The sequence below is a fragment of the Gallus gallus genome, chromosome 6 (genome assembly GCF_016699485.2).
Source record: "Gallus gallus isolate bGalGal1 chromosome 6, bGalGal1.mat.broiler.GRCg7b, whole genome shotgun sequence".
Classification (NCBI taxonomy): domain Eukaryota; kingdom Metazoa; phylum Chordata; class Aves; order Galliformes; family Phasianidae; genus Gallus; species Gallus gallus.
The window spans coordinates 32,400,291-32,426,885 of NC_052537.1; the positions used below are offsets into that span (position 1 = coordinate 32,400,291).

Consider the following 26,595-nt stretch of genomic DNA (forward strand, 5'->3'; position numbering starts at 1 on the left):
TTTTTTTTTTTTAAACTTTATTTTAGTTATGAGGTCTTACAAGTACTGGAAGTGCAAAATGCACTAATGCACATGTTACATACAGTTAAACTGAAGTAAGGCATGCTAGCCTGTTGGGAGGTATTGATTAAATAAGTCTGATTAACCCTTAGACAAGCATCTAACTTTCTGTGGTTCATCTAAATTGAAGTCTATGGGCTATGCCTCTTGCCTCAGGGATGCAGGGACAGGATTGGTCTTACATGCATTTATTGCTGTCTCTGCTTAATATCAATAGCCATGACGGTCATCTTTCAAACCAAAATGAAGTTCCAGAAGATTTTGGTACAAATGAAAGAGCCAGCATTTATGGCTCTGTCCCTTACCTACTGCATTATCTATAAACGATGCCTTGTTGGAAATGGCCTACTAGTCAGCATGGCATGGGGCCAGCATGTTATATATCAATATATAATGTAAGAATGTGTCATTCAATATGCTGAGAAACTTGCTATTAAGAATTAATCATTCCCCTTCTTGAGCAGCCTCTTCAATGCTTCCAAAAGGTTGCCATTACTGAAAATATTCCTCATCAGGAAAATCATCTACTAGAATATGTGGGTCAGAAGAAAACTGATTACAGAATTTTAATACAGAGTTCAGCACGTGTTAGAAACAACTTTTGCTCTTTAACAACACAAGAGAATCCTTGCTATATCAGACCAGCAATCTGCCTTGTCCTGTAATTAGGCAGCAGCAACCAGAAATGCTCAGCAGGGTAGGGTATGGAGGCTGGGCCAGTATTTGCAGTCACATAATCATTCAGATAGGATGGGAAGGGCCTCTGGAGCACATCTAGTCCAATCTGCTGCTAAAGCGGATTCCCTGGGGTAGGTTGCACAAGAAAATTTCCAGGTGAGTTTTGAATATCTCCGGTTCACCTTCAGTCCGGTGACCTCTTATTTTTTTTTTTTTTCTGCTTTTGTAATCAATGGATTAGTGGCAAGGTACACCACTGCCATCTTTCCGTTGCATCTGCATATGAATTTGTTGGCATTTAGTTTGCCTGAGACCATTGTGGTCCTGTTTATGCTCTCGTCCAAAATTTCCTATCGTAAGGAATACCAGAAGATTTACTGTAGGCTATCTTCTGTTCTTGTTGAACAGATCTGATGGTTTCAAAGCATTCCACCTCCTCCTAGAGCTGTGGAATTTTTCTCAACTATCAGTTGTACGCTCACCCTATGCATTGCCTTTCTGATTTGCAAGCTTCGGTCATACCTCTACCCACCCCCATCAGATCCTCATGAGCATGATAGCTCTCTTCCATTTCCCCGCATTCTTTAGCATCTCCTTCCATGTGTTCTTTGAGGTATTTGATCCACTGGGATTAGCCTTTGGTGTGCTTTGAAAGGAAAAGCAGACAGACCTGGGGTGAAAGCTCTGGGAATGACCTGGCATGGATGTCTTTTATCATTTGAGTCCAGGGATGGTGCAGAAACACACAACATGGTGAATGAGGACAGGGAGAGGGGTTGACCTGGTAACTTAGTGACTATCATTATAGATAGCCTACTTTGTTCCTCTTGCAAAGGGGTGTAGGAAGAAGCATAGATATTCATCCCTTGTCTTCAGGAGTTTTTGTCCTCTCTGAGTGATTTACTAACAAAGCTTTTGGAAAACACAGGAAAAATTGAGCCCTGCATGTGCTCAGGAAGAGGCATGAGATTTGAAGCTGAAATTTTGAAAGGGCTGTGTATTTAGGACAACTGCCAACCACCATGCCCAGAAATGGGAAGCTTCAGAAGCATCTTGTTCAGAGAGGATCCAAAACACATGGAAACAGCAATGTGCTGTGGCTGTTACTAAGTCATCCAATGTCTGCTTAGGTTCCTGTGGAGAGATGAAAATAAAAATCAATACTTGTATGATATGACCATTAAGAAAATTTGATTTACATGTACTTATGTTCATGCATTGGGTGCTTTTTATGTAAATGAACACCAGTCTTAGTAAAATCTCTCCGTCAGACATCCTGATTCCTTCTCAGACAATAGCTTCATGTGAATAACTGACTTGACAAAGGCTCCTCTGTGCACCTACTTTTATCAGACAATAATTTTTATCACTTTCCATCAATGCTCTGATACTTTGGGGAATTCAACTTATAATGAATGTGTTGTTGATGTTCTAACAAGAAAAGAACAGATGCAAGTTCAGTGAATATTGAGTTTTAAACTTGTCTCACAGTGATTTGTGGCTGTGTCATAGCAAATATTTTTCAATGTCATTGCCTAAGCCCTGGCTGTCACTAACATGGTCAGCTGGGGAATAGAAGGCCTAACACTATGATCTCAGTATTAATGGGAGCTGTTGAGAGTGGCAAAGGTGATAAAGTGTTGTTTAGTTATTGGTGCCATAGTTTTGCTGCGGGACATTATTATAAAATGCTGTGGGTTTTTTTTGTCAGATTTCAATCACCTATCCCAAAACATATTTAGAAACTTACTACAAAAAGTCCCGAAAAACAACTTTGAGGGTTTTGGCTTGTTGGTTTTTCTTTTTTAATTGAGTTTCCTTGATTTTAATCTACAATTAGCATTATGCAAGCCAAACATCTTAAACCAAAGCAGATCTAAGACTGTCTCTGAAGAACAGTTTATTTCTTTGTAGCATATCTTCAGTTATTTTTATGCAAATATTTTAGGTTCCAGGCTTAACTCAAACTGAAAAGTGTATCTTCCCTGTGATCTAGAATGGATTGGAAGTTACTAAAGGGACTTTAATTCTGCTGTTATTCTAGAGCTTTGTATATCTGGTAGGCAATCCTTCCCCTTGGTGCGCATGTATATTTTACACTAATGTTAATGGAAGTTATGTGTGGGTATTCAAGGGAGAGCATACCCCATTTGGTAGGTAAATTTATGTGATGCTCTTTTTCATTATTCCCTAGACCAGTACAAGGAGAAATATAGATATAAGATTTATAAAGCTTCTACAATATCCTGTTTTGCCAAATTGTATTCTAGCAAGGGCATGACAGGATTACTTACCTTCACCTTGACACTCAAAGAATGCAAATTAATGACTTACTGTCATTGTCAATAAAAGTAGCTGTGTATGTTTTTAAGTTATAATTAAAATTACCTGAAATTCAAGCTTTTATTCTTGCCCAAGATTACATGATTCTAAACCTTCTGATTAATGCATTCACAGTTACTTTAAATGAGGTACAGTATCTCTTTATAAAGAAGAATATAAAATTAGATTGTGAGAGTTTATATAGCTTTTAGATATCAAGCTGTCAGGGTTTGTTCAGGTAGAAATATTATAATCGAAGAATGGTGAAGAAAGAGTTTGTATTAGAGATGATTTTCAAGCAAATTCATTCTGAGCAGAACATAATGGAGACAGGCTTTTTGCCAGTGCTTTGGCTCTGCTGACCTCCATTTGCAGCAGAGATTAGCTTGATAAAGCCGACACAACCTCAATAAAACACTAACAATGGAAAGAAGTAAATAGAAATCATATTAAGCAGCAGCAATATTGCATGAATTGAAACAAAAATTTAGGTATAATAGCCCTGGTGGGTTTTAATATTGTTCCCAATCGCATCACAATATGAATCATATCACAGTGATTCTAAATAACATTTATCATCTTTAAATCTTCTCCCCTAGTAGGCGTCTCACATTATTTGAGTGGGCTTTTTTTTTTTTTGAAGAGTTCATACATAATTAAATGGAAGTAAAGGGTACAGAATATCTTGAGAAACAGCAGCTTTGCGTTATATGTTCAATTAAACGCAACAATCCCATATTTGTCGTTATTTTGCTACCTTCCAAAAGTTAAATGAATAGAATAATAGAATGGTTTTGCAGGACAAAACTGAAATTTATCTCGATGGGAAACTTTATTCAGTTTTCAATTACTCTGGCATTGCTGAATTCTGGGTGTAATCTGTAGTGCGTGACAAGACGGTAAAAAAAGATTGGTAAAAAATGTATTTATAGGGGATTAGAGACTAAATTTAACAGAAAGATGGTTCAATTAATTTTGTGAGAAAATTATCTGTTCAAAGGACTATGCCTCCATTTATAAGGAAAAGGTTTAAACTGTTGTGTGGATGGATTTCTCTCTTCACCATAGGATTCTGGGGTTCAAGGTTTACTTCTCTTTTCAGTGCATCGGGACAGCCTTCAGACAGCTTTGGAAGACTCCAGTCTCAAAGGGAAGAGGTGAGAGAAAGGGACAAAAACACTTTTTTTTTTTTGCATGTCCAGCTCCTAAGTAAGGACCCTCAAACTGGTTCTCGACACTTTGCTCACCATGAAAACTGCTGTGTTCTCCAGGCACCCAGTTGTCCAGCATCACTAAAAGCCAATGCTGCCTTCCAAGCTCAGTGTAAGGACAAGACCAATAAACTACAGTAGTTTGTCACTGGATTTATATCTGATAGGTGAGTCTGCGGGTACTATCTGAGCATGATTTATGCTTGAAGTTTTGTATGCTAAGTCAGGTAAAATGGATGCAGTGGTGATGATGGAACCATGTTGACTTCAAGTGAAAAGTATGATTCTCCCTCATAAATAGTGTTATGATCTTAGTCAGCAGTAGGGCTATTTAGGAGGACCCGGTTGCAAATGTTGACATTGAGGAAAACATCTTGGCAGTGGTGCAGGTGTTCAAGTGTTTTTAAGAAGAGGACAAGTCAAAAACAGCCTTGCAGACAGGATGCCCAATAACTGTTCCCCATTGTTCTTATGACCTGTGAGAAGCAGCCTGCTTACGTGCCTAACTTCAGGATGGATCTCATAGATGTAGGCCGTTAATATGGAGAGGAACTTAAGTCTATAAGAAGGATATGGACTGAGCCTTTGCATGTTCTACTTGCTGTATGATAACTACCTTTTTGTTCCATAGGTGTTCTTACTAGATCTGATTTTATTTTCTTTGTGATCACGTAACCGTTATCACACTGTATGGAAAACTGGGATTCCCTATGTTCCTTTTGATGGCAGAATACCCCAAGGTTTTTGCAGATGGACATTCTAAGAGTTCTGTTTGAATACCAGGACATCAATAGCAACCTGATGATAGTTGACATGAACTGAAAAATGAGAAACATAGGATATTTATCCATTTAATATCATGAAGTCTGGTACTGACTCTGCCTAACCTAGATCAAACAGACAGTGCAGTCTGTCATCTGCGATCAATTTATCAGTTTTCACAGCCTAGGTCTAGGTGCTTAATAATCCAAGTTAACTAACAAACTAAAAGATTGTTTCAGAGATACTAAATAGAGGTCTATGTTTAGATATAGAATTTTGATGAGCAAATTCCAGAAGGGAACAAAAATGCAAGACATAGCTAAGCAAGTTATATAATGAAAAAATAGAGTAGCATTTCTGTATTCTGTGATAATGATGTTTATAACACACATTGTAAACAACTGTGACTGAAGTCAGGAATGGCCACGTGGCATTCAATATGAAAAAATATATTGGCAACTATATCGTGTATTTTATGGTAAGGCATACATGTCACAGTTTTCTGTGTTTAAAGATAGAGCCATCTATTTGGAACATAAGTTGTTAAAGATACAGTGCAACAAGCTAATGAAGTGAACAGCTAGATAAAATGAATGAAAATAATTAGAATTTGGTAATTAGCAATGATTAAAAGCTGAATTTGAGCTCAGGTGGCTAATTAACAAAAAGTGAATTTTGTATTTACTTACATAATGTAGATCTATATAAAATATATAATGTAGTATAAATAACATAAAATACATTTTATATTACATACATAAAATAAAGGGTATCGTATGTTTTATTCATGATCATTTGCTGGCAACCATAAAGCTAGTCATGGCAAAAATGAAATGCGAATACAGACAAGTAAGGAGAGATGAAAATGACTGAATATGGCAGAATAGGAGAAAGTGGACCACTGAGGAAGTTGCAGAAGAGCTAATAAAAGAAAAGGAGGAGCAGTGACCAAGGTGGCAAAAGCCAGCAGCTATTAGCAAATGTGGTCTGTAACTGAGGGGAGTTCTTCTGTGTGGTGAGCCCCATGGATGCGTGTTGGCCTTATGAACCCCTGGCAAGGGTCCTGAGAGAGTTGTGTTGGCATGGGAAAACCAGGCCAAAACCCAAAGCTTTGCAGTGGAAAGATAGCACAATTCCACCAGGGGTTTTTTGGATGTCTCAAGGAGATGAAACAGATCTTTACATTTTGTAAATGAATTTGCTGCAATTGTCAGGGCGAAGTAGCAAGTAAGAGGAGAGGAAACTCATGATGGGTGAGGGCTCATTGAATGAACATACACAGACGTGACCAAGCCATTTGTAAGAACTCTGATTTTGTGTTGTATCTTATGCTGCATCTTTTTTAATGGAGAATGTGTATCACCAGGGTGGTGAGAGTGGGAAGCCGGCATCTTCTCTTCTGCCCTTACAAAGAGGGAAAATAAAAACACCACCAAAAATACATACACTTACTTAGAAATGATTTATTTCTCCTTTAAGAACAATTCAAATTGTAGCTATTCTATGCTGAAGCAAAATACTTATTTTCATTGTGGTTTTGTAGTATAGCACTGAGCACTTAGGAAAAAAAAAGCGTTTTTTTTTACCCTGTGACTTTAAATCTCTGTGTTGTTTGTAGTAAAGGTACCATGTTATGCTCTTTTCAAGGACTGCGCCACGGTAGTGGCAAAAATTCAATAAGCCAGTAAATTCCTTCTCACTTTTTTTCATTTTGTATCTGATTTGGACACCTAACTTGACCGTTTCTGGTATATGCATCAGTTCATTAATACATGAAAATATACTATCAAACAGACAATCAAATTTCATGTAAAATAAGCTCCAGCATTAAAACTGTTCCTAGTATTTTATGTCTAACTCTGTGGGTAGATATATTTCTTGCTACTAGAGCAAAACTGATTTGTGTGATGGTTCCCCATCATGAAATCACTTGGAAGGTTGTGAGATAAAATGTCGCTTAGGATAATGTAATTGGCCTTAAGGTACAGGAGTTGAATTATTTTCAGTGATTTATAATCTGGAAATTAAAGACTCACTCATTTTCTAATTTAATTCCATCTTCAATGGAAAAATGTTCACTCTGAACTAAATTGGCGAGTAATGTTGCTAATTCAAATGCAGATGCAATTTCGATTCTGGTAGCAGTTTGCTGTGATTGACGAGTCCCCAATGGATCATAATGATTCTTATCTCCCAATCTCACAAATTCTCTAGCAGTTGTGATAATAACTTCAGCTAGGGAGAAAAGGGAAAAAATAAATTCTCTGCTGCACTGTCAATTCAGGCTTTTGCTTTTTTTCTGACATGGAATGGGGTTTATTTCAAATCTATTGCGTGTTGGAGACAAATATGAAGCCTCATTACTAAATTCTGTGTCATCGTAAAACTGCAGTTTAATTGTTTACCGATGCTCTTCTAACTCTTTTAAATCTGCTTGAAAAGCGTTTCAGGTTCCTTACTGACAATTAGCCGAATTTCACTGTGAGATGCAAAATATCAGGGAAATGCTCGGCGATCAGCTGTCAGGAAGATTTTCCATGTTGTAATCATTGCCCCATTTATAAAGATACATTAATACATCTGTTATTTTTCTCCAAAAATAACTTGAAATCATGATGCAAATTACGATGTTGATTCTGAGATGAAGATGTACATCCATGTCTTGTATGCCTAGATCAGCAGCCATAAGCAGCAGTCATAAGCGTGGCGTTTCCTCTGTCAAGTATGGGCTCCCATTGGACTGGTTGTGGATTTGTATTCCCGTATTGAATTTATTCTGCTGGGATGAGGAGTCAGATTAAAGAATTGTGCTTCCCTATGCTACAGCCTTGCAAAATGAATGATGGAAAGAATCTAGAAAAAAGTGTGGGAATAATATAGCTAATTTCAGGGTGTGTTGGGGAATAGGAGGAAAGAAGGTTACGCTTATGTCTTCTTGTGCATATATAACATTTGAGGGTTGTGCTATTTCAAAACCTATTTGATTTGATCGTCTTGATAACCTAAGTCCTTTAAAAGTTTGGTTTTGAGGAATTCTTTATTTTGTTTTGGTGGGGAAAATCCTTCCCTTCTCTTTAAACTTCTTCACATGGGTTTGCATTACTGACAGCAACTTATGGAGGGACAGGGTGAAGATGATCCAACTGTGAGGGACGCAATTTGGATCTCACCAAGCTTGACATCTTATCATAAGGGAAAGTTCAGCTACACGAAAATCCTTCCCTGTTAAGTATCTGAAACTCAAACTTGTACGTAACCAACTCTTCTCCTGAGTTCTTGAAGTCAGACCATCCAGAAACCTACAGATATTAAAGTTAAGGGAAGGAATATTAGAAAACCCGTGAGAAGTTCCCAGTGATTGTCCACATGAGTTGGTGAGGATGGAGCAGGTTAACAGGGCTGAGTCTCTGGGTGACCTGGGCAGAGCTTCCAAGCCAACTCAGGAGCAACCTCCGCTACTTCCTTACAGTACCCTGCATGGAGTCGTAGATACTCCAGCATCAATGTGGTCTATGGATGATAGCACTGTTCAGGGCTACCATTCCCTTGAGTCCTGCACAACACTTCCATGATGGTTGGACTCGATGTTGTTGGAGGTCTTTTCCAGCCTTGGTGATTCTATGGTTCTCTGAGCTCTGCTTGCTTAGACGAGAAAATTTCCAGCCCTAAACTCTTGCAGTGTCTTGCAGGGATAGCCTAACAGTGGGAAAGCTTACTGTTAGCTACACATGCTTATATTAAAATGCTCATTAACTGATTTTTTTTATCCCATGCAAATAAAGTTAAAATATAAAACTACTAAAAAAAAAAAAAACAACAGCTAAAGTAATATTTAAATGATATCTTCCTACAGAGGAGAACTAGCAAAAAGCTGAGGATGTGTGAATAGGACCAAAACATTCATTTCACTGAAAAAAACCCACATGAATCTTCCTCTATTGTTCATGAAACTTGTTAAAGAGAAAACATTCCTTCAGTTTGTACTTGCAGTGGTCAGGCTGAGAGCTAGCATAAAGTGGTGCCGCTCTACCAGCTCTGCACCCTCTGGGCCAGGTTGTTTATGTCATTAAAGTATTGACAGCGCTCAAGATCAGTGGAAGTAGAATATTGCTGGGAGATCAAAGAGTGCCCCTTTGAACACACTTTATTGCCTTTTTCATCTTATCAGTACTTACCATTATTAACCTGAGGATTTCTGTCTGAGTGGGCTGTAGAGGCATGGGATATCAGGGGAAGCAGTGGCAGTAGGACAGCAGGTAAAGTGTGGGAGAGATAAGAGGATGCACACTTCCCTTTGGCATACACACATTGCAGGTGCTCATATAAATATCCTGATAAAAGTCACAGAGCAGAAAGTTCTGTTTGTATCCATTTGACAAAAGCAGCAAATACATTGAGGCAGGGATCTGCACAACCATTTGTGATGACTGAGAGCTGTAAGGGTATAAAATAAACAGCGCAATCTGATGCTATCCATCCACTTGCCTTTGCCTTGCACTGGAAGGAGGGACTATGCCATGGAAAAACAGGTCTGGATCAGAGGAAAGAGCCTGTAATGTGCACTGGAAAATTAACTTCTGAATTAGAGAAATAAAAACTACCCATCAGTGGTTTTAAACACACAGTGCAGCTGGTTTGGGTGTAATTGTATGTCACATGTATGTTTTTCATTCGAAGGCTGTAAGCTTTCTACAGTAAGGTGAAAGTACGTTCTGCATTTTATGGAAACCTCTCTGCTTTATCTTTTTCAGAGAAAAAAACCAACAGGTTAAGTGGTGCCTGGAATTATTCCTGTTGGACTGTAAACTTGTCAGCACAGGTAAAATGATGGTTCTTGCCCTATGTCCTCTTCTCCAAAATGTTCTGAAACTTTTTTTGAAAATCAACTCTATAATGAATGTAAATATACAGCAAAAACAACTTTGTTTCTTGTCATGTTCAGCTTGCTGTAAAATCAGGGCTTTGTCAATGCGAGCAAGTGGAGATAAAACAGCATAAACCACATGGGAGATCAAAACCAGTCTCTTAATTGGCTATTGATGCTGTTTCTATTTCTAACGGCAGGAAGTTGCTTTACATAATTTACTTCCAGGGACAGTTTCAAGGCCAGGCTGGATGTGGCTCTGGGCAGCCTGGTCTAGTGGATGAGGACCCTGCCCATGGCAGAGAAGTTGAAACTAGATGATCTTTTAGGTCCTTTTCAACCCAGGCCGTTCTATGATTCTATCACATGGGTTTAAAAGAAAGCTATGGAATACTGTCACCAGAATACTCCTTGTGGTCAAATGAGGAATTCACATGAAACAAAGAATTTGAGACTTATATTTCATAGAATCATAGAATGGCTTGGGTTGGAAGGGACCCCAAAGATCATCAAGTTCCAAACTCCTGCCACAGTCAGGGACACCAACCTCTAGGTCTGGTACTAGACCAGTTTGCCCAGGTCCCCATTTGATACCATTTACCATCTTATCTTGCAACCCTGATATCAGCGGGATAAAGCATGCAGAACCTCATCATGCAGGAGAGGAGAATTTTTTTTGTAACCTTCCTTGATGCAGAAGTGGGGAGTCGCACTGAGCGTTCATTCTTAGTGATTCTAACAGCCAAGAGCCTTTAAAATATACTGCTGTGCTCATAATGTCTTGCCAGTGTTTCACATTAACCTTTAGACTATTTGAATTTAACTCTGTAAGTAAGCTGGATAGCTTTCTAAAATGGTAGATAATATAACAAAATAGGTACAGATATGAATGAATCTATGTGAACAAAGCAGTTATTAACATTAGAATGATTTATGTGATAATATTCTGAGATATCCTACATGTAGAAGTCTAAGAGGCTGTCTTTGTTAATTTGCACACATAACTGCTAATAGTTAGGCACTCAATATGTAAACTAAGCCAAGCTACAGAATTAAACCCAGGGCAGCAGGAAAGAAAAGACTGCTTCTTTGATACTCTGCAATGTATTGGAAAAGGGCATTGGCTCAAAGGTCCATGTTTGTTAATAAAATCAGAGTTAAGCTTCCTTGTTCTAGATTTGCATGCAAAACATGAATATAAAACTGCATAACAATGAACTTACTTGTGGCACCGTGTTAGAGACCACAAGAGTTAAAAAAAAAACAGCTATGCTACAAATAGCTGTCTAGATGCCTCCTTGAGTTTCGCACTTCTGAATTAATTTTACCATATGCATGGGTTTGTGCTTGTCTGCAAAAAGTTAAAGATGTACCACATAGCAGGTAGTGGACCAGGGATGTCTTTATATGGCATTATTTCCACCTTGCACTCACACTTTAAAAACCTTTTGGTCATTGCGATGGAAGCAGGACTTAAATTGGCAGGGGTACATCCTCATGATTCACTACGAGAACTCCTATCAGTGCTGCAGGAGCTGTAAGCTTGCACTGAGATGAAGAGCCGACATCCAGGTTAGACCAACTCAGTAGCATGACTGATATTTTTCTCATACGGAATCTGTACCTGTTTTCCTCCCGATTCCCTGACGTGTAGCACTGCCAGCCCAGAGCCACACACACATTGCAGGAGTGATGTGAAGAGGGGCAGAAGGATACAAAGCAGAAGGCTCAGAGGTTGGAGCCGAAGGCTGGAGGTGGACATCCAGGTGAGGAGAGGTGAGGTCAGCGCCTGATTTCATTGGCACAGGTGGAAGTGAGAAAGCAGTTGTCACCTGATGGAAAAGACGAAGTAGAGGAAATGAAGCACAAAACTTTTCTAGTTTACTTATTAGTACAATATGTAATTGGATGGAAGTAGCGGGTTTCAAAAATTTGTCTTACTGTAATGGCTATAATTTTTTTAGAGATTGAAAATGAATCTGACGAGAAAATACCATTAAACTACCAACTTGCTTAAAATTTAAAGGGTAATTCACATATAATGCTTTTATTTAATAGCCCAATTTACAAAACGTCTAAAATTAATGCAGATCTTTTCAGGACAAAATCAGCTGTAACTGCACCAACTAATTTTTGCTCATTTGAACTGAATTATTAATAAGAGAGAAATATACCATATGTTCCCAAAAGAGCTGGATACATTTATTTCAAATAAAATCGCTGTGTTTGGTGGAATATAAGAGGTTTAAATGCTTTCAGAGAAATGGGTTACTTATATACTGATTTAATAGAGTATAAATCAGGCTGCATAATTAGGGACACAGCTGTTTCCCAACCTAAAGCTGGCAGCTTTTGTTGGTTAAGTTCTTTTATCACCTGCATGGCTTTAATCAGCAATAATTTGTTCTTCTTGTGGAGTAATACAAGTTAATCAATAATTTTGCTGTTTGTACTGTGCTGGAAAAGAGCTTTTATGGCAGGCTGAGTTTAAACCAGGCATGCCTTCTCTTGGCTTGTTCACTTGATTTATTTCACTATGCTGTGTTCCTGATACTAATTACAAATGAAAGTAAAGGATATGTTGGTAACAAGCACAGCCTCTGTCTACAGCTGATACAGAGATATATGGCTTTAACTTCTTCATAGAGATTCTTAGTTTCATGCTATCTACATATTTGGGTGCAAACCTACATGTTGACTCTCAACTAAAGCAATGAGAAAACTTCACTCCTTAGAACTTGCTTGCAGACTTCTCTTCTGCCTCTGCCTACAGACCAAGGAGAGGGATAAGTGGTATTTCTGACCTGGCTGTGGTGGCAGTGTGCAATGACTGGGGCCAGTGGGATAAATGGCAGGACAGCAAGAACTGTCCTGAAAAGTCACTGTCATTAAGCGTGATGTGCTGCTATAACTATTGAGATTAGGTAGCTCAGATCTCCAGGATCAATACTCAGGTGCAATAGCTAACATTTGTGAGTTTTTTTCATATACAGCTTGCACTCATTTTGTCCTGTAGTATGAGTCTAAGCGAACAAGCAGTTCAATCTGATCAATATATTATTTTCAAATGACTTATCAGGCGACACAGACATTAAAACAGAATGTGATGTGAGAACAAAAGATGCACAGAAGTTCTTTGACCTCTAGATGGGCTACATACACAGGAGACAGGGACGGAATTCACCGGTGTGCATGAAAACAGCAAGATGGCTTTAGGTCAAGTTTGAACAGTCAGAGTTGTTACTTAAATTTTCCCTTGTCCTAACAGTGTTAAAGAACCCAGATCAAATCCTAGTGAAATCAGCAGAAAAGTTTCACTTTCCATTAGTATTTTGGACACAGGGACTTCAGAAGGTCTATTTTGAGTTGAGAGATATACAATATATAACATTTGTATAGTATCGTCATATGAATGTTCATATATATGTAAAAGGCTCATAAATATTTTCTAAGATGTCTAGACTTTAAAGTACACTTATTTTAAAAGCCTTGGTGGGCAATCAATAGAATGTGACATCTCCCAGTGAAATCCTCAAATTGGAATTGGCCACATGATTGCCACCGACTGTGCTCAACTACTTGTTCAACAGAAAAAAAAAACAGCAGACATTCAAATTTAAACAAATTACATTTGAATATTTTTATTTTGCATCCAAGATGATCTCTAGCCAAAATAAGCCTGTGAAAATTCCCCACCGCAAAGGGCATTTAATTTTTCAATGTGGCACTGCTGGGGCTCCTGCAGCACCAGCTTCAAGTAAGATGTTCCTGTAATTGCAAACACAACTCTATTTTTATATGGGGGTGAGGCCTATGAGTCATTTCTGCCACCAGATTTTTATTTTAAAGACTTTATACTTTGAGCACATCTTCTACTTCTGTAGTCTTTCCCATTGACTTCCAAGGAGTATGCACAAATAATCACATTTCTTGCTTTTTAGAGCCAGAATATTCTTTTAAAACCCCAAAGAGGCAATATGCAACTTAAATTAGAGAATTATGTTCGCTCACAAATTATGCTTTAAAGAGTCTTTGTGTCTTGCTATAGATCTTGCTCAGAGGGAACTTCCATGTGCGTGGATTCCAGCTGTGCAAGCTATAAACATTTTATGCTGTACCTTTTACAGACTGAAGAGTTTCTCTGCATTTAGATTTGGTCCAAAGGAGCTGCCTCGAAAGGGTAAACTCTTGCACCTTCTATCCAGCTCTTTGTCCCCAGTGACAAATAAAGGACCACCAAGAAGAACAGTCTGAAACTTGTGACCAACAGATGGAAAAACGTACAAACTCTTCTCCTTCCAGTCAAGATAAAGGTTAAACATGTAAATGAGGAAAGCAAGAGTTTTGCAGTGATGTGCTTTTCTTTTCTCCTTTGCCAGCTCAGAGAGCCACCATGTGAATATTCCCCTGGCATGCTTACACTTGTGCTTAGTACACTTATGCCCAAGTTTTACTACAGGTAACCGTCCAAGTTTGATACCAATGGGAATACTACAATACTACAGAGGCAGTATGTCTGAACGCATTTTCCACATCCACGTGCCCCATGATGATATGCCCATGTAAACATATGCAATGCACTGAATTTTCCATCAGCAGGTGCTCCAGAAGAACCACTCTGCAATCAAGACCTAGCTAAATTCCTCTTAAAAACCCAGTTTTTTTCTTTCCTTAATGAACTCCAATAACAAAATGTGCTTCTTTGAACACGGGAAGGATCCTTCTCTGCAACCATACCCTTGTATTCTCCAAAGCTCACTGTTCAGCAAGTGCTTCTCAAGGCATTTTTCCTCCTTCCTATTTTATGCCAATGCAAGAAGTGGAATAAGAAAGCCTGACTCTCAAAGTGTAAAAACAGACACATTGTAGGCAATTTGAGTGCCTGGTACAACATCTGCATTCACAGCAATTTCCAGCCGCCTGGTGAGTTGAAGGTAAAACAACACAGGGTAGAGGGTTTTGGTCAATATATCAACTCCTTGACTCTTCCTATGGCTGACACGCGTGACTGAAACTTCGTATTTTTCACAATTAAGAAAAAAAATTAAATCTCCTTCACAAATTTCCATCTCCAGAGATTCTCCTTCTACTGATGACTAAGTGAAGAGGGAATTTCTGGAATGGGTTGATTTAGTTTGTGATTTACTTCCATTTTTCCTTGCTCTTCCAAGTGTTAATTACAATTAACGGAAATGGAGAAGATATTTGGGAACAAGGAGCTTATAATTTTTATCTTGTTGCTACTCAGTAACTGCTATAGGTATAAATCAATGTATTTAAGAAAAAACACCCTAGTAACTAAAGTGATGGCACTTTCTATGCATAAAGAAAGTGGCTTTTCTCCTATGTCTCTAATACCAACTGCAAATTTATGCATAGCTTTGGAGGTCTGATCCCCTAATTCTTAATTTTGAAATGTTGAAAAAAATGGGTGAGAGCTTGTAAACAAGATATATTTGGTCATTCTTCCAATGTCCTTTGATCTATGTAATAAAGGTCAGCATTCAGTGCTTCATTCTACATTCTCCCAAATATCTAATTGCCTAATTATTGCATTATTTCACAGCCAATCAGCTGAAGGGGTTTGTATGGGAGTATGGCAGAAAAAGAGGGCTGTCAGTCTTTGGTTATGGTCCTATAGTTCTAATTCAAGAATTAAATATCTGTCTTTTCTAAAAGTCATTACATGATTTATTGGAAAATTGGTAGAAACAGCCCTGGGGGGTTGTGCTCAAAATCTGGTTTAGAAGAGTGGCTGCTAGCTATGACTTTTGATTTTCTTCTATCAAAATGAATAGCGCTGCCTGTTTCTATGCAAATTAAATGTTTGAATGTATTTTTTTAAGACAGATTATATTTGTTAATTTAATTGGATTTCTTATGCAATAGGGTGATTTGTGTTTTGATCTTTATTTTTTTCTTTTAAATGAGGAAGGCAAATTCTTCCCTAGAAGTGCAGTACTGCTTTTTCTGTTGTTTGATGGCCCTAAAACGTCTGCAGAAATTGTAGGTCAAGAATTACAGCCACAGTAAATCATGCCTCATGAATGAGAAGTCGTCTGTGATTTCTCTAGGGTTTTTTTTTCTTTCTTTCTTTTTTTTTTTTTTCTGTCTTTAAAATGAATGTAATATTCAGAAGAAAATAAAGCCTCCTTTAGCATAACTGGCATAGGTATGAACCATATCAAAATATGTGTATTTATGACATTCCAACCCAACATCTAGAATTTAGGCTGTATCAAGCAGAGAGAAGCCTCTATAAGTAACCTCAAGAAAAAAAAAATATATATTTTTAACAATATTTATTCCAGTTAATTATTTTTAAAAACATCATTAGATTTCTTCATACAAAAGTGATGATTACTTCTCATTGCGAACCCAGAATAGAATCAGGAAGGATATGGGGCAGCTCCTGCAGTGCAGTCTCTGGGATACGGTACCCCAAGCTCCTGTTCTGGGGGGAGCAGTTGGGGGTCACCCCAGCTCCTCTTTGTAACTTATTCACCTCCAGTTCTAGAGTAGCCGATCCACTTCTGTAATGCTGCGTGACAATACAAGTGATTGGCTTTTGGTGCTGATTGTGGACATGCAGCTAGAGACAGTCAAGGAGCAGCCTTGTGGTTTAGTTCACCCTTGTCTCTATGGAGGGCTCCTCCTGTTTCATGCTTCCCCACGCTGAAGGCTTAGTAAAATCAGTAACTGCTGCTGCCTTTCTTTCCACCTTTTCTGCCAAAGTACCTGGTAAAGCAGTAATGATGGTGGCTGGAGGAAAAAGCCACAAAAATACACACTTAAATGCAGAAGAGGAGTTAACTCTAGTATTTATGTATCTGATAGATTATAAGAAATTTTATATTGTACTGTCAGCAGCTGGACCCACATAATAGCCCCTAAAGCTTCAAAGAGCAAATAACAGGCGCATCAGATGCAGCTGGGCAGATACAATAGATTGAACATCTCCAAAGAACTCCCATTAGAGTCCGTTGGGTCAATAACCCACAAACTAAGAAGGATTTACATGATAGACCGTAACAGCTGTTTGGAAGCCATTACATTTTGTCAATGCAAAATCCAGTTTTCAAAATATTGTGATATACTTATTTATGTGAGAGGCCCTAATGGCGCTGAAGGTGCCATTCCAAGCTACAGCATAGCAAAGATATGGTATCTAAATTTGGAACAGAATCACAGTAGGTTATTTAGCTGATTCCTTGAAATAGCTGAGATGCCACTGCACTTCTTTGAATGAAACGGAAAACTTAGAACAAAGCAATCTGTGCAGACAGTGCAGTTATGAATACAATGTGCTTGCACTGAGGAAAAAAAAAAAAGACAAGAATATCTTTTCTACATTCCTCTGCCATGTATTCAAGAGTGATGCTGGAAACATTGGAATAATGTTGTGAGCTGTTTCCAGGTGCAGCCAAACTGGGTGAAATCTGTACGGGAGGATAGAGAGGAGATGCTGCTCTGCCCTTGCTTCCCATCACTCTTTGCTCAGAGTGTCCAGAAATTAATTCCAGTTCGGTTAAATTTAGAGCAGCCTCAAAATTCCTCTAATTGATGCCAGGGAGAGGGACTTTCTGCGCACCAGTTTCATTCTTTTCTTTGACAGCTGGGCTCACTGCACTGCTGCAGAGAGAAGCCTGCACCGGTGGAAGCAACCAGAGGAAAAAGAGAGGGGATTCCCAGTTTTTATTGACCGTTTCTTTTGTGCCAGGACAGTGGTATTAAATGGACATGGAGTTAGACCCCGCTGCTTTCTATTTCCCCAGATGTTTGTACGGTAAAAAGATGCAAAAGTAGAGCATACCAAGAATATTGTTGCGGTTACGCACTAAATCTGCAAAAGACCTCAACATTAAAAATTAATCTCAGGACTTTATTATTCCTTTGTAACTCAGCACTGCAATGATCTTTGTGTAGCGGAGGTCTCTGCAGTGCTCATATGTGCTCTTACGCTCAGGCAGAATGCCATGAATTAAGGATGGAGCGCAAACCTCGCCTTTGAATTTCCTGGCTTTTGTTAGTTTGTGTCATAAACTCAACATTATTCAAATCTAGGGTTTTGTATTTAATATTATTAAACGCCTCCTCATCAATGCCAAGTCTGTAATTGGTCACAGTGAATAGGTGATTAGACAGATAAAGTGCAACTGTGATTGTAAAAACTATCACCAGGTTTGCAGAGGACAATAATTATGTAGCTTACAATGTTTGAAAATATTGCCTAAATCTCTCTCCCACATGTTGTTTGTGATGGAAAACAATTACACAAAGGATTCTTTTTCTAAGCTGCCTCTGATTCAGATTTGCCTGATGAATGGTCTTTATACCGAACCCAGAGCATTTGTTCCAAGTAAATTATATGTCACTGCAAATGCAAAAGGTCTGCTTCACAATGTTTATTGGGATAAATTAAATCTTCTAAAGATGGTAAACAGAAGGCCTCAATAATTATTCACTTCTGTATAGTTTAAACTGAAAAGGATGTTGCAGTTAGGAGGATGGAGATGAGGCAAACAACACTCCCCGCATTGTGTTAACAACATAAGAGGTACAATAGGGAAATTTAATTTGATACTGATCTACATGAGGCACAACACAGCAACACAGTTTCAAATGCTACTTTTCTAATGGCAGCCTTTGAATTGCAAATCTCCACCAAACCCACCTGAATCATTACTTGAACGCGTTCCCAGTCAAGTCAAGGAGTTCTCTCGTTGGCTTCCAGAGGGGCAGGAGTGGGCTCTGCCTCCTCGTGACTTCAGGAGGTAGACATAAAATCCGATGGATGCTTTCCTTGGGGAAGGTTTCATCCTACAAGGTGACTGGCATGCAGGCAGCTCGACAAAAAGGATGCTGCTGGCCTTTGCTGCAGCAAGCCCAATTTCTCCTTGCGCTGAAAGGTCAAATCCCAGAATAGTCTGCAGCCCTTTTGTAAGTGCTTTCCTCAGAGAGGATACTTTTGCCAGTTGGCAGTGATGTGAAAACGTTCTGTCACTTCCGTGGGCCATCCAAAGTGTGACAATCTTTCATTTAATGCTGTTGGGCCCCCAGTGAAAAATTGCTCTGAAGATGGCAGAGCCCTTCAGAGGAGAAATGCCTTTGGTGGGTGCTTCTCATTGCACCTCCAGGGTCACAGAGCTGCATGCCATGTGCCAGCATAGAAAATCTCTGGTGCCTTCTCACTTCATGTGAGAGCACCATAACTCACGGGGAAAAAGATGCAGCAGGCCATCTTTGCAATTATAGTACATTCTCCTTGAGACTTCGACAAATATATGGGAGTTTTTAAGGATGTTGGTTAATTAGTTTATGATCTAGTTTAATATAAAATTGGATCCTGCATATTTTCAACACACGTTGTCAGGTCATTTTAGCTGATCTAGCAGTTCATTCCTGTAACTCCTGGAATATTTCTGACTTTCCAGATAGTTAAAACTCTCTGAAATCTCATGCAGGGGTTATTCAGAAACGTCCCATCCCTATTAAAATGCCCTAGAGAAAAATATTAGCTGTTACTCAGCTACACTGTAGTCAGTATTAGACTATTTCTGAAAAGAAATAAAAGAAAAAGAAAAAAAAAAACTTATTGGCTTTGCTTTTAACCCTAGTTTTGCATTTTAGGTGCTTGATTCACTGCAGCATTTCTGGTCCTCTACACCTTCCTACTCTTCTTTAGCAGTCACAGGTACTCCTCTAGCATTCATGAGTACGTTCCCATTCAGAAGCTGTATGATTGTGGTCGTATCTGGTCTTGAACGCTTCTGTGTTTAAACATACACAATTGCTCAGAAATACATACGTGTTTGCAGGATTTGATGGTTGGATTGGATAATTCTAGTGGTCTTTTCCAACCTGGATGACTCTATGATCATATGATTCTCCTTGAAGGCAACAACTGGCTCTTTGGTTGACCCTCCAATTCTCAGTACACCCCAAACATCAATCTTGAAAATAATGGATAGAAGTCAGAGTGAGAATATTATGTGTTGTGCAGCAGGGGGAGGGCAAAGAGGTCTTGTAGCAGAGCAGATCTGGGAAGGCTGTAGAGATCTACGGGTACATACACATGGAGAGGACAGGCCATAGAAAGTAGACGTGTGTTTTGTTGCTTTGAGTATTGCTGGTAAAATGCATGTGAACGCATACTGCATATTCACTTCCGAGGATGGCACAGATAGTATTTATGAGATGTGGATACTCTCTTTTAATGTTTGTTGCACTTTGTAAATCAAAATATAACTCTGTGAACTCAAGGTTTTTCTTCGTTTAGCAGATGGCCAAGGGAAGCAATTATGTTGTATACTAAACAAGCAAGCTTCTCTTTGCAAAACAAGTCACTAAAATCCTTTATTTGTGAGCAAGCGTTTATTAATGACCTTTTTGAATTTTACTACTGAGCCTCACAGTAATAGATGGGCATTGTTAGAAATGTAAATGTAAAGAGATAAGGAAATTTTCAGGCAAATCTATAATTTCAAAGAAAGCTGCTCTCTTCTAATGACCTTGTTTGCATGGATATCTGATAGTAAAGCTAGGGAGGGTCACAGTAGATAAAACCTAACAGATCATTGAATGAAAAACAAATATTTATTTTCTCTTTGTCTCTTTGGGACTCATTTGCATTAAAACTGAAGCATTTCCAGAGACCGTTGGTGAAAATAAAAGCTCATTTATGCATTTAATATTAGGAAAGCACTTTGAGATTGAGGTTGTGTAAAAACTGATTCCACTCTGCATCCTCGCCTTTCCAGGAAGAATACCAAGCAGAGAAAAATGGTACAGACATTTGGTCTGCTGTATACCTCAAATTTGCATTTTATTGCGCCAGTGTATTTTTATAACTGCATTATAGATATCATTGTCACACTTGGCTTCTTTTGTGAATTCCAGCTCCAATTCTCTGAAGCTATTTGTCACTTATTTTAACCTTGAGCATAGTCTCATAAACAAAACACCTCCCTCAGTCCCTGTTGTCTGACTACCTGAAGCACTCGGGAGTTATCTCTACCAGTCTCCCTGCTATGGTGCTCGCCAAACCTTTTGTTCTCATTCAGTGTCATGAGATTCCTTTTAGAAATTAAAAAATCCCACCATGGCAGATGCATTTTACTGAATAAATTGTTTGAATTTGCTCAAGTCTGGGAAACTTGAGGTCACCTGTTAATTTTTTGAAGGGGTAGGACTGACAACAGATTCACCCAAGCTCATTTCGCACTGTGATGTTCCCAGCAGAGTCAAGGTTGGCCTCCACCAGCACGGCATGGGCAGCACTGGTCTGTAGCAGGGCTCTGGTCCCTACATTTGGTGTCTCTGTGCCCACTGCGGTTGCAGTGTCCATCCTTCCCTTATGGGACAGAATGCAAAACACTGAAGGGGATGCTGGAAAACAAGATGTTTGTGCCAGGTTTTCTTGCACGCTGTTTTATTTCTAGCATTGTTGCTTTTGACACTCAATGAAGTTAGAAAATGTGATCAGCTCACTGAGGAGGCCTCAAGTTTTATTGTCTGCTTGGTGGGAATAAGGATGGTGCATAATTCCATTGTTTTGAAAGCTCTAATCTAGAAACCCAGACAAGCCTATATTTCTTTTAAACAAGTATCTGATTTATTTTTAAGCAATCCGAGTTAAAAAGGAACTAGGATTGAAGTTATACAGTCATCATTAATGAAATTTTATATGGAATAGCATTTCACATACAAAATAATTAAGTCTCTGTGTTGATAAAGGATTAACCGAATCTTTAGTATTCCTTTCTGAATGGCAGCTTCAGTCTTCAGATAGATTGCCTTTGAAGTCAATAGGAGAAGCCACGTGTTCATCAAAATATGGAAGTTATCTTTGTCATTAACCTTGAGAAGCTTCATCGATTACTGGCAGTAAGTAAGATCTGATGGTTTTAGAAAAATAACTGCTTCAAAAACAATTTTCAAGGCATATTTGACAAGGAGTTAAATGAAGCCACAAAAATACGGGATGGATATGAATTGGTGCAGCTAGCTCAGAATAGTTTTGTATGGCAGTTCAATTAGCTTTACTGGTATGCTAAAGAAGGCAAAAATCTCCATTTTGCCATTTTCAAGTCAAAATCAGCATCTACCTGTGATGTAGAAATTAATAGAAGCAGAGAGCCATCTGAGTACCATGATGACACTCCAATAAGATCATTTTACTGAAAAGTCACCACTACTGTGTTGCATTTAAACTCCTTTGCAACTCAGCTGTATTTGAAAATGTGACCATATGATTATAACTTAACAGGGAAACGCATACGTTCCCCGTGGGCTTGTGAGATGTCAAAAAGTGTTTCTGAAGAGATTTCCATTCCACCTTTTTTATTTGAAAGGACTTTGTGAACCTTAGTGACTTTAGCTGCCTAAACATTTGTTCTGCGATCTACTGATGCTGCTTCTCCAATAGATAAAACAGTATTAATTTCAGCCTTTTTGAATGAGCGTTTGGAAAGTGCAAACCTGACAGATGTAGGAGACTCTGCATTTTGAGCTTCTGAACTATTAAGGACTGCATGTTTAAACTTTAACTGGCGGAACTGCCTTTCTTTCAATTTTCTCAGTATATATTATACACGATAATGCATTTTTTAACAAAAGGAACTGTGCTATCACTCAACTCAAGGCTTTCTAAGATTAAATAAGTTTCTGGCCTACTTCACTTTGCCTTCACCAGAGACACTAGAAATAAAAGAAGCCTCTCTGGATGCACTGTCCATCTGTTTCCCAAGCAGATGATAACATCTTGTCTCTCCTAGCAAGTTTCAGTAGGACCAAATATTGGAGACTTGCAATTTTCTTTGCAAGCCAGGTGTATTTCAGCTCCTGATATCTTTACTTCTGGTATGTGTCTGCTCTTCTCATTCCTTAGGGGATTCTGTGCTACATTCTGTGCTAGAGCAGCTTTCCTTGCCCCTTCTGTTGCCACCTTTCAGCCCATGCTGGAGCCTCTCTAGCTTTGTATCTCCCCAGGACTCCCTTCCAATACCCTGACATATCTCTGTGATCACTCTCCCTGCATAACGTATGCATTACGGGACAAGAGAGATACTGGAAATATGGCCCCAACCCTCCCTTGGTTGATGTTTTTGAAGGGATGTGTCAGCTTTTTGTCTTGGAGCAGAACAAGCCCACAGCAGTTCAATTAACAAACAGACAAAGAAAAAAACATTAAAGGTGAGTTGTGTGCCACAGAAATGCTGGATGAAAGCTAATGATATAAAGGATGGTGTACTGATATAAAGAATGATGCAAAGTTTTTATCCTCTTATTACTTGATGAGCAGTGAGCTCCTGACATTTAAGACCTAAGCCTCTGGTCCTGAGGCAGAACATCCAACATACAGAGAGGTTTGCCTAAGCAAATCTTATAGAGGTGACCAGATTCAGTCAATGTGCGTGAGGCACGCTTTAGCCATATGTATCCAGCTCTTCCTACTTATTAAGATGTGACCCTTCCCCTGCTGCAGGATCATCCCTTATACTGTGATTTGCAGCAATTAATTGGTCTCCTCTAAAGTGACTAGCAAATCCATATACTACTGTAATTACCTGAATGTAAAATATTTAGGAAATATCTATCATGCTCTTGGAAGTCTCAGGTCATTGAAAGAAAGCCAATGAAATTGCAAACAAGCTGAAGGGATTGGATATCGGCTACATTTCCTCCCCCCTCCCTGTTCTCTTGGCTCTTAGCATTTGTCTCTAGGGCATGACCAAATAGTGGGCATGTGTCATAAAGACATTTATCATGTAATTACAGCTTTAAGATCAGTTTCTGTTGATGCGAGATGATTACTGTGTATTTCACGCCTTTCAGGTTCCCAGCTGGGATTCAGAGATTTAAGGACATGGGATATATATATTTTAAATTTATGAGATGGCCATTTAATTAATTGGAGCATAAGAGTTCAGTCAGTGACCAAATCGGAACCCTGCAAAACAGAGAGAACAAGATGTTTTATGAAGTTTCAATATTTTCGACACATAGAAGTTGGAAAAGCAAAGACCTTTGTTTCCTCTCCAAGGAACAGAACATTTCTGCGGAGCGAGAAAAATGACACATCAAATTAATTCATTGTGAAACCTGATACTAGAATAAGAATACTGTTAAAATGAGTCTATTTTAGGCTTGACTTAAAATGTATTGTTCTTCTGTGTTAGCAGTAGCTCAGTGCCACTTCCATATGGCTTACATCAATACATGCATTTTAAAATCTAGGCTCAGGAGTTGCAATTGTGATTCCTTGAATTCATTTCAAGATTTTATATTGTGTTTTTATTTGACTTTGTGTTTTCAAATGCAGATCCAGTTTGACTTGAGAGGAGCCCTGTCACCAAGGTGATCGTGCAGCTGGTTTTCCAATGTTTCTAATACTCACTAAATTTCTATGAGCTTTCTATTGAACTCCTATTTCTTCTGATACTGGCTCAGCAATTGGATCACCCCCGTGGCCATTTAAGTATAAGATAGTTAGCAAGCCTACATTTTAGATTAACTGTACAGCAAAACAGTGTTGCATGTCATCACACAAAAACATTCCTGAGTGCTGAAGGGTTGGTTGGCTGTTCTTGCAGGCTGTTCTCCCTGGCATTGAAACACCTGTGTGGGTGCAGTCAGACCTGTGGGAGGCTGTGATAATGGATGACGAATTAAGTCCGAAGTCTTCTTCCTGAAATGGGGTTGGCTGGCTGAGCTCCTGGACGTCACAGCTCCCTCTGTACAGCCACAGAGATAGTTGCCTGTAGCACCTCCAGCCCTACTGTCACAGCTTCAGATGTCATTTGTTTCCAAATAACGAGGCACATCCCGTTGTGATGTTCTGATCCAGCAAACAGCCTCCGCTCTTCTTGTTCACTGGGGAATGTACATGCCTTGTGGAAGCTACTGCAGCAACATTGAAGAGAAGGGAGTTCTCACAATTGAAGCCAGCAGCCCTATTTGTCTCTTCTGCTGAAGGAAAGCTAAACATGCAAATCGGGCAGGCGGCTGAGGATCGTAAAAGGACGAGCAGGGTGCAATATACACAGGGAGGAAAACAAAGAGAGATGAGTCCTGACAGCAGAGAAATTATACCTGGCTTCATGTGAGGGCACAGACCTGGCCCTGGCTGCCCCAAGATCACTGCACACTGCCAGCCAAGCTGTTCTCATGCTTAATTTACAGCCTGCAAGGTTCATGCACCACCTAATGAAAAATCGCGATGGGAACTTTGCAGGAGAAAGTAGGACAGTTGGCACATTATTCACATTTCAGCAGAGGAGGGGAGAGCTCCTTTTGCCTCGAGAACTGACCTCATGGTGGTTTGACCTGCACAGAGGGCTGTCATCGGGGCTTTATGATCATTCCAATTTGGATTGTAACGTTATGCTGAAAGTAACACTGGACTCTATTATCTTGCTTTGCCCTTTCCATAATTCAACGCCATGTTTGCAGCATAGCAGCAGTTCGAGGAGTTTGAGAAGTTTTGGTGGAGGTAGTCCAGCCTCGATGCTGAGCATTGCTCAGCAGCATCGTTCACTCTGGATACATCTCACGTGTGGGAAAAACAATAAGAATTACCTCAAGATTACTCATGTCCTCAATTAGAAATTGTTTTTCTCCTGTGACTTGTGTTGTTGGTAGCTGAAATGGCTGTTCACACTACAAGTGGCCTTTTATTCACCTGCCTTCAAGCACCCAGAGGCACCAACCAACTCCTTCCCTCCTTCCATGAGGTTCTCTCTCTCTCTGTGGCTGATATTACCAAACTGATATCTTTATTCTCACTGATTTCAGGTGAAGCTTCTTTCTCCCCGTGAGTACCCATCAGTCACTTCTCCATTCAAGAGGCAGAACATTGCTACCCAGACCTGCATCTAAAAAGTACGATTTTCTTGACAACACCAGTTGTTTCTCGCAGTCCACGTTCAGAAGGTCCCATGGACAGAATTACACTTTATCCACTTGAACTTTCATAGTTTCCAGAAGTTCATACGATCTTTTCCAAACTCCCCATGTTACACAATTTCCTTGTTCTTTGGAGCAACCTCTCAGGCAGAAGGGTATTACTATATCTATAGCTGTAGTCCCAGGTAATTGAATTCTCCTCTTCCTCTACAATTTGGCTCTGAATCACGTTCTTTTTAAATAATAAAGTAAAATACAAAATAAACATGACTACACATATCTGTTTTGTTTGACACAGGTCTCAGTAACAGAAAATGGGATTTTACTCTGCTAATAAACTGGTAGAGTTTGCCCTTTCCTATGATGCACATGTGCCTCATAGGTGAATTTATCTCCCTGCATCTTAGCACTTTAAAGCAGTAATAAAAGATGCTGAAGGCTCTGTGACTTAGGAATATGTCTAACTAAGAACAATTTTCTCACAAACCAATTTTCGCACTCTTTTAGAAACTGATATATGGTTAATATTTAATGCCAATATATTCATGAAAAATTCAGCTGCTAATAAATGGAATTTATTTATTTTCTACCATTTAAGTTGCCCCTACTGCCATCTTAAAACTGTTGATAGACGGACTATCTAAGCAGAAACAAATATTCATTTGTTATGGGCTGTTTCATGTTTGTGCAAGCTGCTTAGCCTCAGAGGTGTCTCCTAGCTTATGCTGTAGCAGGAGCATCGAGGAAACAGCAGTTCCTAGCTCCCACATGCTTTTCAGAGGACAGAAATCT

At 39.1% G+C, this 26,595-nt stretch overlaps 2 long non-coding RNA genes across 2 annotated transcripts; one reads left to right on the forward strand and one right to left on the reverse strand.

Annotated features, from left to right (window-relative positions):
- Positions 1 to 18,791, reverse strand: LOC112532703. Its single transcript, XR_003075937.3, has 3 exons — positions 18,572 to 18,791; positions 11,522 to 11,729; positions 1 to 1,872 (listed from the first exon to the last, which is right to left on the reverse strand). It is a non-coding gene; the product is annotated as an uncharacterized LOC112532703 (long non-coding RNA).
- On the forward strand, positions 9,509 to 26,068 carry LOC101751311. Its single transcript, XR_005860641.2, has 3 exons — positions 9,509 to 9,562; positions 9,785 to 9,852; positions 11,552 to 26,068. It is a non-coding gene; the product is annotated as an uncharacterized LOC101751311 (long non-coding RNA).
- The last annotated feature ends 527 nt before the right edge of the window (positions 26,069 to 26,595 follow it).